Source organism: Salvelinus alpinus, chromosome 30 (genome assembly GCF_045679555.1).
Source record: "Salvelinus alpinus chromosome 30, SLU_Salpinus.1, whole genome shotgun sequence".
In the NCBI taxonomy this organism is placed as follows: Eukaryota; Metazoa; Chordata; class Actinopteri; order Salmoniformes; family Salmonidae; genus Salvelinus; species Salvelinus alpinus.
Window position 1 is genome coordinate 44,993,905 of NC_092115.1, and position 19,051 is coordinate 45,012,955.

The 19,051-nt window shown below is 41.0% G+C and overlaps 1 protein-coding gene across 27 annotated transcripts in view; it reads right to left on the bottom strand.

The window, feature by feature from the left end:
* Positions 1 to 18,844, bottom strand: part of LOC139559867 (muscleblind-like protein 1) — an 87,227-nt gene extending 68,383 nt beyond the window's left edge. For 20 of the 27 annotated variants that reach the window (XM_071376288.1, XM_071376286.1, XM_071376287.1 and 17 more), the window contains exon 1: positions 7,251 to 7,388. The gene's annotated coding sequence lies outside the window, so the exon portion shown is untranslated. Of the gene's footprint in view, positions 1 to 7,250; positions 7,389 to 8,298; positions 8,767 to 18,674 lie in introns of those variants that run through there. The other 7 variants (XM_071376280.1, XM_071376273.1, XM_071376263.1 and 4 more) reach the window with 4 other exon arrangements.
* Positions 18,845 to 19,051: the final 207 nt, after the last annotated feature.

A 19,051-nucleotide genomic window follows, 5' to 3' on the forward strand; every position in this document is an offset into this window, starting at 1 on the left:
CTAACCACGCACACACACACGTTGGCATGTACCCTGTTGTGTGTTTAAGCTGCCGTGAATGTCCGACTGTGTGGCCATGAGTGACCGTCGGAATGACTGTGTGTGTGTGTGTGTGTGTGTGTGTGTGTGTGTGTGTGTGTGTGTGTGTGTGTGTGTGTGTGTATGGGTGCACGGATGTGTTAAACTCATGAACAGACACATGGAGGATAATGGCTTCTCTTATGGTCTAATGAGAAGGCTATCGGCTCACGTTTACATTAGTGTCTCAGTGGCTGTTAAAGAGTCTGGGATTAAACTGCACATACTATAACAGACCTGTTATTGCTCTGCCTGTGGCCAATGCATTTACATTCAACTGTATGGTGGATATAAGATGTACTCGGATCAGTACTAGGGCCACTCACGAGAGTGGCGTGTGTATCTTGTTGTCCAATTGTAGGAAAGGGAGAAAGCACGCAGATAAAGTTATGTAGTCTCAATTAGCCTAGCTAACCTTAGCTAGCTAGCTAGCTAGCTTAACTAGCTTATCTCGGTTTGATGCATTCAAGACAGGTAGTATGTAATCAGATAAGATGATAAATAACTAACAATAAGTTAGTCAACCAGCGTAAGTCAACTTGGTTGCTATCTCTATACCCCTCTCTGCTCCCCTCGTCACTCACAGACGCACAACGCACAGCCCCTCCCAAGCTCCCTGCTTGAACTGCTGCTCTGCTTCTCTCTCCCTCATGCATTACAGTTCCTGTTAATAAAACAATGGTCTTTTTTTCTCCTCCTACCAGGGTTAAGCTTAATTCAGAATTGAATTAAGAATGCCTCAAATTACAATTCAATTCTTGAATTTAAGTAGTAAACAGGATACAGAATTGTAATTCAAATTTGAATTTAAGGAAATAGAACTGAATTCAGTGAAATACAATGACGTTCAAATGTGTCCTCTATTCTATATTAAGTTTAGTCTATACAAATACACATCAAAAATTTTGTTTTATACATGCATATAAAATATTGTTGAAACAATAGATTTTCAGGACAAACTTCAAATGAATGATCGGAAAACAAAACCTGTACGTTATTGCATTAGTTTAACCCTCAAGTTGACCCTGAGGCCTTCAAAAAGAAGCCAAACAAATTAAAATGGTTGGTGGAAATATAATTGGCTATTCTAAGCATTGTTTCCAGATAAAAGTGATATATTCTTTGGTATCTGGAAGTGTGACCTGTCAGATTCAATAAAACTCTCGCTATATGACTGAGTGGAATTTCTTTGAATTGCACTGAATTAAATTATACTTCCTGTCACTCACACTCAAATTCAAATTCTACATCCTGTGGGATGTTGGCTAATTCAATTCGAATTTCAACTCATATGTTCAATGGGAGTCAATTCTACAATTCATAATTGAGCCCAGCTCTGCCTCCTAACGTTACAGTATTGTTGCGTAAGGTATTTGTTTAATTTAAATGTTTTCCTTTATGATAATGATCAGGACCTGTTAGTGGTAGTTTTGTGATAACTACACTGTGATTTGAATTTTGTGATTTTACAAACCCCACCGTTTTTCAGTTAGGGATTTTTTCTTAATGTTACCGATACATATTTACTTTAAATGTGCACACCTCTAATGTCAACTTCTGTATTATTGTATACATTTCTGTACCTGTTTATGTATGTCTGCCACGAGAAACGAACCTCATTTACCCATTTGTGACTCACCACCTGGAATTGGTCTTATCTAGCAAAATTTGAAATGGTGTTTTTTACATTGGATAAAAGTAGAGACTCAGAGCTACAAAATGGTATATCATACACTATAGTTGAGGAACAATGGGAAAGTAATTCTGCTTTGAAAGTTGATAAAATTGTAAACTCACTTTTGAGAAAATGGCCTTTGAATGTTTTGGTATCTAGTGAAGAGCTCCTCTTTGTCTACAGCCATCCAGCATTGTTCACACCCTCTTAAGCTTTAGCCCCACCCATCTCTTTTCGCTCTTGGAACGCACAATTCACGCTCTGGCCGATGAATGTTTTACATCTGTATAACATGAAAACAGCCTAACCAGCTCTGCTGGCAACAATTTCATTACGCTTTTTTGCCAACGTTTACCGACACCGGCCATATTCAATGGGTGTTGTACACTTTAGCTTAATACATGTAACTAGCTAGGTAAACAATAAACCTAGCTAGGTAAACAATGTTTAAGATCAAACACGTCACGTGAGCAAAGCAAACGGCTCTGGGATACGAAAAATAACATCAGCTAGGGAGCCAGCCAGCTAACATTAGCTAGCTAGCTAACAGTACACTTAACTTGAAATAAACCACTTTGTCAAAATTAGAAACGTGTAATATCTGAAAATGTAGCTAGCTAATGCTAGACTATCTTACATGTATACATAATCATTCCCTGTCAGGAATGCCATGCCATGGTTGCCCTCAGTTTGAAGAGGTATTCCAAAGAGAGGTGTTTTCTCCATCTCGTTAGCTATCATATTCTAATTCCACTGATTTCAAAACGTGATCCTCCAGAAAGTGGAGAGCAACACTTATGCAGCTCCACTACACAATACATTTTTTTTTTAAAGGAGCGTTCAAAAGGATTAGCATCACAGACTGACCAGATCAAATAGACAGAAGCCTTCTATATGGCAGACCAATCCGAACTCCTCTCTCGGCATGTCCAGCCCACTCCTTATCTCAGCCAATCATGGCTAGTGGAAAGGTTGCTGACTTTTTCTGTGGCATAACCAACAAGGCTCGTAATATAACAATTGTATTTGTATTTACAGATGGCATACAAGTTTGTTATTAAGGCACATGAAAGTTCACATGTTTGAGAAGGCATTTCTGCCAAAAAACACATATTGATAAGAAAAAATAATTTCACGTTCAAACGTCTCTTGTGAAGTAATTTCGTGGTGAGCTGAGGGATGGGGCTGGAGAAATGTAACCATTGTAAAATGCATAGACAGAGCTATGGATCCAAGGACTGACCATCCGTGAGATTACAAAATTACAGATGTAACCATGTTTTAAAGCTATACAGTGTTTGTTTACAATTACTTTGTTTCACGGGTGAAAGTAGATTTAATTTCGGCCTCCCGATTGGTGGAGATGTCTACAGGCACTGCATCACAGTGCTAGAGGCATCACTACAGACCCGGGTTCAATCCTGGGCTATATCACAACCGGCTGTGATCGGGAGTCCCATAGGGCGGCGCAAAATTGGCCCAGCGTCGTCCGGGTTAGGGGAGGGTTTGGCCGGAGGGGCTTTACTTGGCTCATCATGCTATAGCGACTCCTTCTGGGGGGCGGGGCACCTGCAGGCTGACCTCAGTTGTCAGTTGAATGTTGTTTCCTCCGACACATTGGTTTAGCTGGTTTCCGGGTTAAGCGGGTGGGTGTTAAGAAGTGCGGTTTGATGAGTCATGTTTCGGAGGACGCATGACTTGACCTTCAGCTCCCGAGCCCTTTGGGGAGTTGCAGCGATGAGACAAGATCAAAAAGGGGTTAAAATACAACAAATAATAATAATAATTTCTTAAATATTTTTTGGGGGGTACAGGACCTCCTATCTGGATTTCCTATTTGCACATGCCCAACAATGTTTATGGGCCTAATTAGTAAAGAGTTGTCTTTTCAATTTTAAAATGGCGTACCGGTAAGCAGAACCAGTCATAAAGTTTTCATCTGTTTGTTGAACAAATCACTTCAAAGGCTTTGTAGGCTACCTGTGCACTTCATCCACTCTAAAATAATTCCAGAATCCAACAACGCACCAGCCAATTGATGAATGGAAAAAGACATCTGCTAGAAAACATTAGAAAGTGTAATGGCATTTGGCGATTGAGGCACTTGTAACCTGGATTGAGTTCAAATCGATGTGTCTATTGCTGTCTGTGGGCATCTCAGTCTCGGCCGGTTATTGCTGCCTTGGCAAAATGTCACCGTGTTCTCTTCATAGAGAAGAACCCACACCGCATTTTTGAACGTCGGTAATACCACCTTTTTTCAAATCCATTCGCTAACTTTTTATGCGGCTGACATGCGTAACGATACATTCCAGTGTAGGAGTCTAAGGTTCAGTTTAAATATTTGATCTAATTATTGTGATTGGCTAATCTTTAACCGGTAAGGCGTACCGCCACTATATCCTTTGCCAGTACTCCGTAACGGACAGTACCGGCTTACTTTCATTTAAAAGTCAACAAATGGATGTAGCAATCGCAGATTTTCCCTTTAAGTGTACAGTGGGTTCGGACACTCTAGATAACGATGAGCAAAAATGAAAGTATAAAATAAATAATTCAAATACTGAGCTACAGTGCCTTCGGAAAGCATTCAGACCCCTTGACTTTTTCCACATTTTGTAACAGCCTTCTTCTAAAATTGATTTAAAAAATGTGTAATTCTCAGCAATCTACACACTACTCCATAATGATAAAGCAAAAACAGGAATTGTCCGTAGAGCTCCGAGAAAGGATTGTGTCGAGGCACAGACCTGGGGAAGGTACCAAAACATTTCTGCAGCATTGAAGGTCCCCAAGAACATAGTGGCCTCCATCATTCTTAAATGGAAGAAGTTTGGAACCAACAGGACAGCCACCCTAAGCACACAGCCAAGACAATGAATGGCTTTGAGTGGCCCAGCCAGAGCTAGACTCAAATATTTCTGGAGACCTGAAAACAGCTGTGCAGTGACGCTCCCCATCCAACCTGACATTTTTTGCGGTTTTTGCTTTGTCATTATGGGGTATTGTGTAGATTGTAGATTGATGAGGGGGGAAAACAATTTAACCCATTCTAGAATAAGGCAAAATGTAACAAAATGTAACAAAGTATGGAAAGAGTCAAGGGATCTGAATACTTTCCGAATGTACTGTATATTGTATGCAACAAAAAAAAAATGTATACAATTGCTCAGAGATGTTGTTTTTTGTCAAAAAGGTAGGGGTCAAAATGATTGGCACCCCTGTTTTCAATAACTTTCAATACATCACCTTGCAAGGATAACGTCGCTGAGCGGTTTTTCTAAAATGTTTTATGAGTTGGAGAACACATTGGAAGGGATCTTATACCATTGTTCCATACAGAATCCTTCCAGATCCTTGATATCCTTCATCTGCTCTTATGGACTCACAGCTTTTTTAAATTCAAACCACAGGTTTTCAATGGGTTTCAAGTCCGAGATGGCCATTGCAAACTATTGAATTTGTAGCCAATTAACCATATCTTTGTGGATTTTGATGTGTGTTTGGAGTTATTGTCTTGCTGGAAGTCAAGTTTCAGCCTCCTGGCAGAGGCAACCAGGTTTTTGGCAAAAATATCCTGGTACTGGCCAAAGTTAATGATGCCGTTGACCTTAACAAGGGCCCCAGGACAAGTGAAAGCAAAATGGCCCCATAACATCAAAGATCCACCACCATATTTTACAGTAGGAACGGGGTCCTTTTCTGTTCATGCATTCTCTCATTTTGACGCCAAACCCACCACTGGTGTGTGTGGCCAAAGAGCTCTATTTTCATGTCATCCAACAAATGTAAATTGGAGTTTGCTAAACTGCATTGGCACTTGGATTAGAACCTGTACTTTGGTCAAATGACATGAACATAGAGCTCTTTGGCCACCCACACCGGTGGTGGGTTTGGCATGAAATGAGAATGGATAACTGAAGTAAATTGTCAGTTTAAAATGCTTTCTCTTTCTGAGATTTTTACAGATGTAAAAAAAAAAATTACATTAATTGTTCTACTAGTAGCTTTGCAGTATAGCCTTGCAGTAACAGAGTACTACAGCTGTCTTTAGATCAGGCTACAGCTGAACCCTGCCTGTCATTTCTTCTACAATATGTTTTTCATACATTCCAGACATAATACTACTAAAACCATGAAATCCGATAACCAGGTAAGCTGCAAGTAAGTATTTGACTATTCAACTTGCCAAACCCTTGAACAAACATTAAAGTTTGGACTGTGCCATATAGCAGCGATCGAATCAACCGCAACCCCGTTGCCATGACAGCATGGTATGGAGTATGATATTGGTGTAATATGGGGCATAACGCAGTTCATACTCAATCGTAACACGGTAGTAACATGCCTGTAGACCCAATCGCCCTATGAAGGCTTAACCTGTTAGCGGGAACCTCTCAGGCACCTCATCCTGTTCTCAGGTCAGAGCATAGATAATTGAGAGATACAGGGAGACACTCACACACATGCAGACACACAAACACACACATGATTGAACCTATGAAATATACACACACAGGCACACAAACGCATGCAAAAATGCATGGTCGCACAAATGCAAACACACATCATGGAGACACAACACACATAAACACACAGCAATGTGTCAGCAATTGATTCCACGAGGAACTGAACATCACAATACAATAAAAATATATAATCTCCACCCAGCACAGCCAGAAGAGGACTGGCCACCCCTCAGAGCTTGGTTCTTCTCTAGGTTTCTTCCTAGGTTCCAGCCTTTCTAGGGAGTTTTTCCGAGCCACCATGCTTCTACATCTGCATTGCTTGCTGTTTGGGGTTTTAGGCTGGGTTTCTGTATGGCACTTTGTGACATCGGCTGATGTAAAAAGGGCTTTATAAATACATTTGAATAAACACAGCTGTCTTGGGACGACTCTCCCTTGTCAAAGAGATGTTTAATCTCAGCATGATCTCCAGTATAAATCAAGGACATGAAAAAAAAGATGAAAAGCATTCCATAAGGGAAAGGCAGAACCCACTACGTAATCAGCAGTGCATCTCTATGGGCCACTGCAAACCATCTAACTCACAACAACAAAATTCCTCATCAGTGCTTCAACCACAGACACACCGCCAAGAGGAAACCAATGGGGAACTGAGTTGGAGAGGAGAAGGGAGGATAAGAGAGTAGAAGGGAGGATAAGAGAGTAGAAGACGATAGAGGCCAGGGCCCGTAACCTTAAAGCATCAGACGAACAGAACAGCAGGCAGGAGAAGAGAAGAAAAGAGAGTGGAGAGGCCAGGACTGTAAAGTCTAAACCCAGAGAAGAAGGAGGACCCAATGGTGCTAGCTAGTAGCTACCAGCAACTGTCTCCCTTCACAGCAGAACCAGTCATAATGCTATAGTACATGTCTTCTCATCATAACACACAGACAACAGCGTTTACTTTGCTCTTGAACACACATGTAAAACCCGTTAAATGACAACATTGGTGAATCTCTCTCAGCCGTTCAAAGTACGTATTCACTTACTTAGCTGCTCCAAATAAACAGTGCCGCGCAGCAAACTAAAAACCTTCCATTCAACGAGTCGCTCGCTCTCTTCCTGCTCTCTCTCTCTCTCGCTCTCTTTTTCTCGCACTCTCTCAGTTACTCCCTCTCTGTGAGACACACACACACAAAGAGACGCAGGCAAACGCTCACACACACAGACACAGCCACCCCCTCACACACGCTCTCCTCCCGCGACCCGGAATGTTTGGCAAGGCTTTACTGTACTGAAATACAGCGCTCACCATATAAGGTAGCAGCAGCTACACATGTCACACATCATTTACATGCAGCAGGCGGGGAGTTCACCTTACACAGCACACACACGCTGAGAGTGCATGCTAAAAACCACACCACCGCCAGGCTGACGCTCAGAGTTGGGAGGAGAAAGTGAAAAAAAACAGAGCGAAGGAAAGTAAAGGGGGAAAAAAGAGAGAGGAAAAGGAATGCTAGAGAAAATAGGCAAGCTTTTTTATGTTTAGTCGTAAACCAAGCCTCACTCTGGCTGGCCCGTTGGTTTCCAACATGTTGAGTTGTTGAGTCAGACAGAGGGAATAGAACCTGTGTATCCCAACTACTGATCCACTTTCCTGCTTCCCGGAGTAACCACAGCCTTCTACACACACACACACACACACATTCCTGCTTCTAGCGTTCGCCACAGAAAGAAGTTATTGAAGCTATTGTGTGACCTTCTGTATTTAGTCTAGTATGCATTTTCTGTGTGTGTGTGTGTGTGTGTGTGTGTGTGTGTGTGTGTGTGTGTGTGTGTGTGTGTGTGTGTGTGTGTGTGTGTGTGTGTGTGTGTGTGTGTGTGTGTGCGCGCAAGACAAGACATTACAAACAGATGTTAACCCAGTGCCCCGCAAAGCGAACACACACATAGACCTAAAGCTAACAAACCCCGGCATATCTTTCCCTTACAACAGGCTGGACCCTACTGCTATAAGTAAAGACAGTCGCCTCGTCACAGAGACGGAGATAGGGAGAAAGATAAAGAAGGAGAGTAGGGTAAAACGGAAACCCTTACCTCTCACATTGCTGTTCGGTTTGTGCTCGCGCATCCGTGTGTCTGTTGAGTATGTGTGTGCTTGTGTGTGTTCAGACAGGCCACGACAGAAGAGCCCCAGGCACCGGCTGGACCATTCTCAGGCAGAGCAGAGTGGAACGAGGGAGAAATCTGGCGGAGGGGTGAGTGAGAGAGTGAGTGAACAAGCGAACGAGTGTAGGCGCTGCGCAGAACGGTGTGGTGCGAGAGAAGGAGTGCCTGCCTCTGTGTGCGTGTGCGTGTGTGTGTGTGTGTGTGTGTGTGTTGCTGGCTTGGCTCTGTGCGCTAGTGTCTCCCCTTCCCTGCTCCTGTTGGTGGCTGTGCTGTGTCTCTGGGCTCCGGGCGACTGCAGCCAGAGGAGAGCTCCACTTGCTGGACGACTGCACTGTAGCAGCAGCTGGAGAGGAGGAGGCAGCACTGACTGCATTCGGCAACACAAATCATACAGACTCTCTGCTGCAGCTTTCTGCCTGCTCTCTCTCTCTCTCTCTCTCTCTCGCTCACTCTCTGTCTGTCTGTCTGCTCGCTCCACCCACTAGACCAACAACCAGGAACTGCTGGCTCTATTACATCAACACTGTTATTTTCAAGGGTGTGAGAGAAAGCGGGAGAGAGAGAGAAATAGGGAGGGGCGAGACAGAAGGTGAAGGATTGTCAGACCTGCAACAGCCTTAGTTAAAGTGGTAAATGATCTCACAGCCAACACAGGCGCCAAACAACTCTCTGTGCTGCATTCGACACTGTCGACCATGATGTCCTTCTGGACAGACTGGAGAGGTGGGTTGGCTTCTCCGGTCCAGTTCTATATTGGTTTGGAACCTATTTAAATCGGTCAAGAGTTTGTCACCCATGTGGCATTCCACAATATTTGATTTTGGGTCCGTCACTGTTCAGTTTATATATTGTGCATGACAAAATGTGTAGAATTGCAGGAAATAAGCTTTTAAACCAGTATTGGGGAACATCCTGCACGCCACATCTATTTCTATGGGCACAAGCACTGTTCATGACAGAAACTGTTCACATCCCCTCTTGTTGGTGGAGAGAAAGGTTTTAAAGCTTATTTACTGCAATTCTAAACATTTTGTAATGAGGTACGGAGAAAATGTTGCAGTTTTAAAGCAAATGTTCATGCAATTCTGGATTGCATTGATTTTGCCATGTCTGATGTGTACGCATGTGATATTTGAGTGACTCAGACATTACAACAAAATATATGAGCTAAAAAAAAAATGAGCAAAAAAAACGTTAGCTGACATGGACTAGTTCATCTTGATATCTCGGACAAGTTATAAATAGCTCTTTAAGGTATGCAATGACTAACATGACAAGAAGATTCTACTAGTGCATTCTACTTTTACAACTTTCAAGAGTAAGTTGAAAGCCGGACTGAGTTTTTTTTTTTTTTTTTTGGAGGTGGGAACCCCTGCTCTAAAGAAAAAAGACTCCGCCTACCATCACCCATTTTCACTTTTCCATGAATCTAAACCCAATTATAAGTCCACATATTCCAAGGTTCCATATTGCATGAGTAAAAAAAGATGAGTCCATCATGCATGACATTTTTTTTTTTACGAATATAGGATTGTAATGTGTAGTGTTTTGCAATGTTGTGGAAGTAGCCACGTTGTCATCTTCGAGTCCTTGCACAATTGGTTGTTCACATACAACTTATCGCCCACTAGACAAACATTCTGCTTCTCTGCTTGGAGCCTTTTGAAAGTAGGGTACAGGGAGCGTCGTCTCTCCACTATTTCATGGGGAAATTGTTCTTCAGATCCCTACCCCGTTGTATCAAGGCTACCTTCATTTTGTAGTGAGTTAGCCTAGCTACAATTGGATGGAGATTTCTCTCCCCTTTGCCGCTAAAAATCGATTGTATCTTCCTGTTCGGTTGTCATCTTGAGATTGCGTTTCATGAAAACCACTTTATTCTCAGTTGCCAGACAGTTTTCATTTTCATCCTCCTTTACTCCCATTATGATAATATTATTCTTCATTCTTCTGCACGTCAGTTCACGTAATTCTGCTTCCATTGTGGTATTCTTTTTTCAGTCATTTATTTTCAGCTCGTATTTCTTCTTCATTTTATTGCTGTAATCTATTCCTGACTTGGGGGCCTCAACCTCCTCCAATAACCCAGGCAAAAGATCCAGCTTCTTCAGCTGTTCCGTTATGCTTTCCAGCAATGTCTTATCTTCTGCGGACATTGTTTAAAAACCTCATCTTCTATTGTTATATTCAGATGTTTAATCCTCTTCTTCAGTTTTGTTTGAGGAAAGGATTGATCTTGGTGGCTTTGATGTGTATGATTGTTGTTCGAGCATACCAACGAGTTTGAGGTGCTCTATGTTATCCAGAATGTTTGTTTGGCAGTTATCAGTTATCAGCTAATCCTTAATTTTACGATTAACTCATTGGACAAGCTGTGCCTACCATGATGCCAGTTGCCACGTCATTTCCTCTTCCGTGATTAGTATATCTGTATACTCATTTATTGTTGCCCTATTATGTAGTCTGAACGTAGTAAAAAGTTTATATTTTATTCTGTAAAATGAGAAACCAGAAGTCCTACCGCTTGCACAGTCAGCTTATTACAGCTGTGAGAGTGTTTTAAAGTATTTTGGAACGATAAAGTGTAGTGTATCAACTGAGATTTAAAACAACATGCTAATGCTTTCACTGATTACACATAAAGTAAGATAGGTCCTACATGATAGAGTACTTGCTTTGTTATCCTGTGAACCCCATTCATTGCTGCTAGCAGCTATATCTTTTCTTTATTTTAATTAATATTGGCCCATCTCTTCGGAGGACAAAAGTAACTTGGTTTTACATTATTGTTCTTTTTTTACAGCTATTTTGTTACATATACATTATTCACATTGTACTTTTATACACAGTATTACATGTCAGAAATATAGTTTGATATTACATGGTACTCAGACATATCCGGTATATGGTGTTTCCGGTCCTAACTATAACAGATCATAAGCTTTTAATCCCACACCACCTATCTCTGTAGCCCATCCCAAATATCTCCGTAGACCACTCTCTCTGAACAGTGCATTCGGAAAGCATTCAGACTCCTTGACTCCACATTTTGTTACTTTACAGCATCATTCTAAAATTGATTAAATAGATGTTTTTCTTCCTAAATCTACTCACAATACCCCATAATGACAATGCAAAAACTGTTTTTTACCATTTTTAAAAATGTATAATAATAAATTTTTAAAAATGGAAATATCATATTTACATAAGTATTCAGACACTTTACTCGGTACTTTGTAGAATCACCTTTGTCAGCGATTACAGCCTTGAGACTTCTTGGGTATGATGCTACAAGCTTGGCACACCTGTATTTGGGTAGTTTCTCAAATTTTCCCAGCAGATCCTCTCATCCTCTCAAGCTTTGTCAGGTTGGATGGGGAGCGTCGCTGCACAGCTATTTTCAGGTCTCTCCAGATATGTTTGATCGGGTTCAAGTCCGGGCTCTGGGTGGACCACTCAAGGACATTTAGAGACTTTTCCCGAAGCCACTCCTGTGTCTCTTGGCCTTGTGCTTGCTTAGGTTCGTTGTCCTGTTGAAAGGTGAACCTTCGCCCCAGTCTGAGGTCCTGAGAGCTCTGGAGCAGGTTTTCATCAAGGATCTCTCTGTACTTTGTTCCGTTCATCTTTCCCTTGATTCTGACTAGTCTCCCAGTCCCTGTGGCTGAAAAACATACCCACAGCATGATGCTGGCACAACCATGCTTCACCAAAGGGATGGTGCCAGGTTTCTTCCAGACGTGACGCTTGGCATTCAGGCCAAAGAGTTCATTCTTGGTTTCATCAGACCAGAGAATCTTGTTTTTCCATGGTCCGAAACTCCTTTAGGTGCCTTTTGGCGAACTCCAAGCAGGCTGTCATTTGCCTTTTACTGAGGAGTGGCTGGCCACTCTACCATAAAGTCCTGATTGGTGGAGTGCTGCAGAGATGGTTGTCCTTCTGGAAGCCTCTCCCATCTCCACAGAGGAACTCTGGAGCTCTTTCAGCGTGACCATCGGGTTCTTGGTCACCTCCCTGACCAAGGCCCTTCTCCCCCGATTGCTCAGTTTGGCCGGGTGGCCAGCTCTAGGAAGAGACTTGGTGTTTCCAAACTTCTTCCATTTAAGAATGATGGAGGCCACTGTGTTCTTGGGGACCTTCAATGCTGCAGACATTTTTTTGTACCCTTCCCCAGATCTGTGCCTCGAAAACAATCCTGTTTTTGATGAGGACATTTTTTTATTCAATACTTTTTCAAATAAGGCTGTAACGTAACAAAATGTGGAAAAACTGAAAGGGTCAGAATACTTTCCGAACACTCTGTAAATGCCATATATTTTTAACTGTGCTTTAATGTATTACATTAATTCTGAACCTTTCTAATCTCATAGTATCCATAGATTGTAAATTAAAGATGAATATTTTTGCTATTAGTATTATTATATTGTTAACTGATGGGCTATGGCTTTCCAAATCACCCAACAGTGCTATTTGTGGGGTTAGTTTTATTAAGTGAATGCTGTGATTTCTCAGCCACTCCTGAACCTGTGGCCAGAAACAAGCTACATGAGGGCAATACCAGAATAAAATATGTAATTATTCTGTCTCTTCGCAGCAAAATCTTCAGAACTGAAATGGTTGGACGCGCCATATACTGTATATAACATTCTGTTGGTGGCAAGAATTTTGTATAATAATTTAAATTGAAAAACTCTTAAGTCTTGAATAAAGCGTTGTTTTGTGTGTCAGTTCATAAACCATCTGAACATCGAAAATCTTTTCCCAGCTATTTTGCAACCTGTATCAACATTTTGGTCCTCAAATGAAACAGGTATATTTTTCGATTTATGACAAAAAATGATATATATATATATATATATGGCAGACAAACATGTTTCTGCGGTACTGCTGCAATCAGTTAGAACTTTGGATCGAGCAAAAATTCCCATATGTTTTTGATAACTGCATGTGTGACATACCTTTCCCATTCCTATTCAAAATATCATAAATGTTTTACATTAATAATGTATTAATTTTTTTATACTCGGTATATTTGAGTTTAACCATAATATTTGTTTTAATATTTGTTCTGGCTTTTCAGTAGGATGACATTGAAATTGTAACCAGCTTTGTATGGGTTATTTTAGAAAAAGTGATACTTTGAACAAGGATTCATTTTCAATTAACCGAAAATGAGAGCTTGTAATCTGGTTAAAGGCAAAAAGCCAATTTTGAACAAAGGGTGAGCCCTTCTTAATAATCTACTTTTGTATGACTGAAGCTTTTAGTGCGATGTTTAATTCTTTAATATTTAATAATACAATATTTTACCAACCAAAGAAACCAACACACAGCACACAGATACAGTATACCAACTAGAAAGGCCACAGCCCAGGGGCACAATACAAGAGAGAGAAAGAGAGAGAGAAAGCCTGACCTGGAGAAACCATCAGCTCAAATGTATTACTTTAACAACCATGAGAAACCATCACACAGCTCCCAGCAACCAACCCAAAGCTAACGCATAGTTTACTGGTCAAGGCAGGGAGAGAGGCCAGGGAGAGAGGAAGGGAGGCCACAGCCACAGGGTTGGGTCCAAGGCTAATTTTATGCCCATGGATGGAGAGTATGTGAGGTCAGTGGAGATGACTGGTGACTGGTGCAACCGGCTTCCCTTTACGTAGGCTTCACATGAACATCTCTGGCGAAATGCTTAGTTCTGAAAACAGTTGAACCAAGAATCCGTCGTTTCATCACCTACAGTATCTCAATGAAATGTCACTCATTTAATCGCAGTGCACCTGTGCACTACAGGTTTCCCGGCACGCTGTCGCTCTCTTCTCTCAGACCCCTCTCTCGCTTTCTCTCTGTCCCCCTCCTCTGTGACTCCTGTCTCCCCTCACTCACTCTGCTCCCCATCTCTCCCTTTCTCTTTCTATGTCCCCCTACCCCTCATCCCTCGCTCTCTCTTTCTCTCCCTGGATGATGTGATGAGCTTTGCCTGTTAGCAGCAGATCGGCGCAGAGCGTTGTAGGCCAGTCTAACCAGAGCTGGTGATAAGTCACCTCTAATTTACACGGCCTGGCCTAAACCCAGGGTGACAATCTCTGACAGCCTCAGCTAGAGGACTAACTGGGTTCAACTCCGCAAACACTTCAAAGCACTATCTTGTTCTTTCTTTCTCCGTCGTTCTTGATTTCCTTCTCTTCTCTTGATCTAGCTTCCTTTTTCAATTCTCTCTCTCTCTCTCTCTCTCCAAAGAGCGAGAGAAGGCTGCATACTAGCTTGTAGCACAGACTGTGTCAAAAGTTTGTAATTTCGGACTGAAATGAGAAACTTGAGCGCTTTCTCTGAGCTAGTTAGTTCCAACCGCACAAAGTTTTAACTTTGATGGACATCAGTTTTCCCCATTACTGCTCACACACACACATGGTAACCGATCACACACCACACATGGAAACAGATCCATTCACGTTTGAGTCAAAATGGCTGCTTTAAATTAGCTTTGATATGATTATCTGTTCTAGATGAGAAACTGGCGCCCCATATGGGTCCGTTGAAAGCCTATTGGTCAATGCAGGCCAGGTCACTCTGACCCAGATTGGAGGAATAGTATGCTTTGACCTGTAACGGAGGAGCAGGGTGATTGATGCACCGCGTCAGTACTTTGTACTCACTCCATCTCTCTCTCTCTCTCTCTACTTCTCTATTTTGATTGCGGACATTTTCTCTCAGTCCTCAATCCCTTCTCTATGTCATAACCACAGAGGATATATTTCTCTACATTTAAAACCGAGAGTCGACGTCCTCACCCCCTTGGAAATTGTATTAGCATTCCAATATAAAACTGTCTGTTTAAGCTAGAGATATGTGTGTTTTGTTTCATGGGCTGCGTCTCAAATCAACCACATCCACCAGTGTTAGCTAGCTAGCTAGGGTAGTTGAGGCTATTCTGCTGCGCTCTCCGTCCTTGTCTAATGTTACAACAACTCTATTCAGTTTAAACAACAGCCTGCCTGTTGGTTGCTCACTGTAGCCTACTCCTTCTCATTTAGCTAACGTAATTACGTCATTTTAATTCCATTTTGCATTGATTAGAGATCTCCCACTTTGCGTTGTTACACACGGAGCCTCTGACTGTAGTGCACACCACCTTTAGTGGCCGACAATAACAACAAACGACATGCATAAAACGTGTGTAGACTATACTGCCCTACAAAGGCAAAATATAGTAACTAGACTTTGTAAAAATTTAGTTAAGACTGAAATCAGGCTTTGTATTATGTGTTTTATCTTGTGATGAAGTGTCCTGGTTCAATTCTGTTCTGTTTCAGAGAAAATGGAGTGTTAAAAGTGCAGGAACTACAAAATCTGAGTAAAAACCAAGGCAATCAAGCAGTAACTTAAGTTACTACGCAAACATTGAAACTGAGAAAAATGGTGTTTAAAGTTTATTTGCTGTCCAGCCAAATATGTTGTAGGTAGATAATAAGATAATACATAAGTGCATTATCCCTTATGAAGTATTTTTTGTTGTTGTGTATCAACCATAATTTAAGTCAAATAAATGCCCATACAAAGTCAAACAGAAAAACAACAAGAAAGTTGGATAAACACATTTCGATTATAGATGCTGCACAAAGTTACATATTTTTAAGTATAAACATTCTGCGTTATGAAATAGTCCTTACCCTATGGCGGAAAAAAGCTTGAGGGTTACTACAATACAACATTCAAAACATGAAAAATCAACTACATTAAACAATTGACTACAGTTGGAATGTAGTTAAAACTCTCCTACTGTTTCCATCAAACAGAAAAATATCAAGAAAGTTGAATAAACACATTTAGATTGTGGATAATGCCAAGAGTGTGCAAAGCTGTCATCAAGGCAAAGGGTGGCTACTTTGAAGAATCTCAAAAAAATATATATTTTGATTTGTTTAATTTGTTACTACATGATTCCATATGTGTTATTTCATAGTTTTTATGTCTTCACTATTATTCTACAATGTAGAAAATAGTAAAAACAAAGAAAAACCTTTGAATGAGTAGGTGTGTACAAACATTTAACTGGTACTGTATATAAATACAATGTATGTTTTAAAATTGTTTTAAAATCGACCAATACTGTAGGTGACCTTCTTTGCAAGGCATTGGAAAGCCTCCCTGGTCTTTGTGGTTGAATCTGTGTTTGAAATTCACTGCTGGACTGAGGGCCCTTATGTGTGGGGTACAGAGATGAGGTAGTCACAAAAATTCATGTTAAACACTATTATTGCACACAGAGTGAGTCCATGCAACTTATTATGTGACTTGTTATGCAATATTGTATTACTGAACTTATTTAGGCTTGTCAAAAGAAAGAGGTTTAATACTTATTGACAAGACATTTCAGCTTTACATTTTTTATTAATTTGTAAATTTAAAAAATATATATATATAATTCCACTTTGACATGATGGGCTAATGTGTGTAGGCGAGTGACACAAAATCTCAAGTTTATCCATTTTAAATTCAGGCTGAAACACAACAACATTTGGAAAAAGTCAAGGGGTGTGTATACTTTCTGAAGGCATTGAATATAGGATGAAAAAGATCATTTACGTTTCTACATGGAATTTTCTACGCAGTTTCAACGTATACATAGTTCTAATGATTATGTTGACATTTGATTGATGTAACAACATGTTAAATCAGGTTAAGTCAATGTATTTAACTTGAAGTTTTACCCTAATTTCAATGTTTACTATGCTGGTTGAAATTAGATGAAAACGTACTGGTTTATGCATTTTTTTTCAAATCGAATGTAATTTCATCTTATCCACAACTCCTCTCTGTCTTTCCCCCTTTCTCTCGTTCTGTATGAGAGACAGCAGGCCAAAACCTTTCATGACACCTCTCTCATTCTCATTTTCTTTCTTTACTTCTCTCTCTTTCTTTTTTTTCTCTCTCTCTCTCTCCCTCTTCCTCCTGTGGTGAAAACGTTGAGTGTCTCCCTCTCAGCTCAGCACCCTGCTATTTCCCAGCCTTCTGTAAATTACACTGGCTCGCTGATGTGAACTCGCTGAAATGTCCCAGACCCTTTATAAGCCCTGATGGCCCATCTATCACACACACACACACACATTACACCACCATTACAGAGCATCACCCAAAAATATATAGCATGGCACGCAGCATCGCTGACAGGCTGGAATGCTCAGAGAACTACATTCAACGTCAGCCATTTCACAACGTTTAGTCGTGGTGAGGTTATGAGACAGCAGAATGGAGATGAGATATAACTGCTGAGACTAAAATAGTTCCTCATTCGTTCTGCGTGGTAACACCCCTTTTGAATGCAGTCTTGAGGAATCCGGCTTGCTCGTCAACAAAGTGAATCAATGGTAAATGTAAAAAGAGACCGATGAAGTCACACTACAAGACAAAAACTTGGGAGTAAAACAATTATAATAATGCAAACTTCAATTGCTAAACTAGCGGAAAACAATTTGAAAACATTCTCAAAGAATGTAAGAAACGTTCTCAAAGAATACGTAAAAAAAAAAAAAGCATATCATTCATCTTTTCAGCAATAACTGCCTTGCTGGTGTATGAAGATAACGTTGTCCCTCAGCGCGCCATTTTCTATGGCTCTCTCTCGACTCTGACGCAGATAGGGGAAGCAGGTGCGATTCTAACGGTCACAGACGTAGGAAACAGAGGGCATAGTGTCCCTAGTTGACTCCACACTGTGTATGCAGTAGCATATCTCTTAACTTCGGCCTTATCTAGGGAGATTATATGAAAGTGAATGGAAACACCCTGTGTAAAGAGATATTTCAGTTGGCTGTGTGTGCAGTGTGCTATTATATGTCAGGCAGGTTGCAGAGAAATAGTTGCAAACAATTTCAAAATGTCCCCATCTCAACCTCAATCATTCACACTCACATAAAAAGGAAGAGTGGAGATGCTGACAGCTATTGTGGTAGTGAAGTTAAAACAAGAGTTTTTAAAGACAAAATACATTCAAATAAAACAAGTTATGCATGAAGTCGCTACTGAATGATGCACTTATAAATGTTATCTTTAGAAAATGTTCACAATATAATCAAAAAGTACCAGAATTAAAGTGTACCGTATTGTCTGCACGGTATGGAAGCCGCGTGTAACAGTTAATTAATTTGTCAAATATGTATTATAGTTTTACATGGAGAAAAGTATGAAAGTAAAGTCAAATCAAAGTAAATATAATAGCTTAAATCCAATATATTTCTAGGTTTATGAGGTTATCCTCGTCCTAAAGAGAGGTGGCCCTTAAGTTCCCTGTGTCTGTGCCTTCTTACCTGTATGTCTGTAGAACGCTGACGTGACACTGGGGCTGAGTGACAACACTTTAACCGAGTCACAACGTGCCACAATGCATTGTGGGTTAAACTGCCCATCTCTCTTCTCTCTTGCTCTTTCTAACTCAATAGTTTTTTTCTCTCCCTCTCCACTTCCTCTCTTTATCTTTCTCACCCCACCGCTCTCTCTCGCTCTCTCCCTCCTATTTCTCTTTCTATTGCTGTCACTCTACCTCCCTCCCTCCCCCCTCTGTCTCACTCTCTCACTCCACCTCCCTCCCCTTCTCTCTCTTTCCCTCTCTCCCAACAGCGCCTTCTGCCTGGCGAGTGGCCGAATCACACCATGGCCGATCCGACAAGCAGGTTGCCATGGCAAT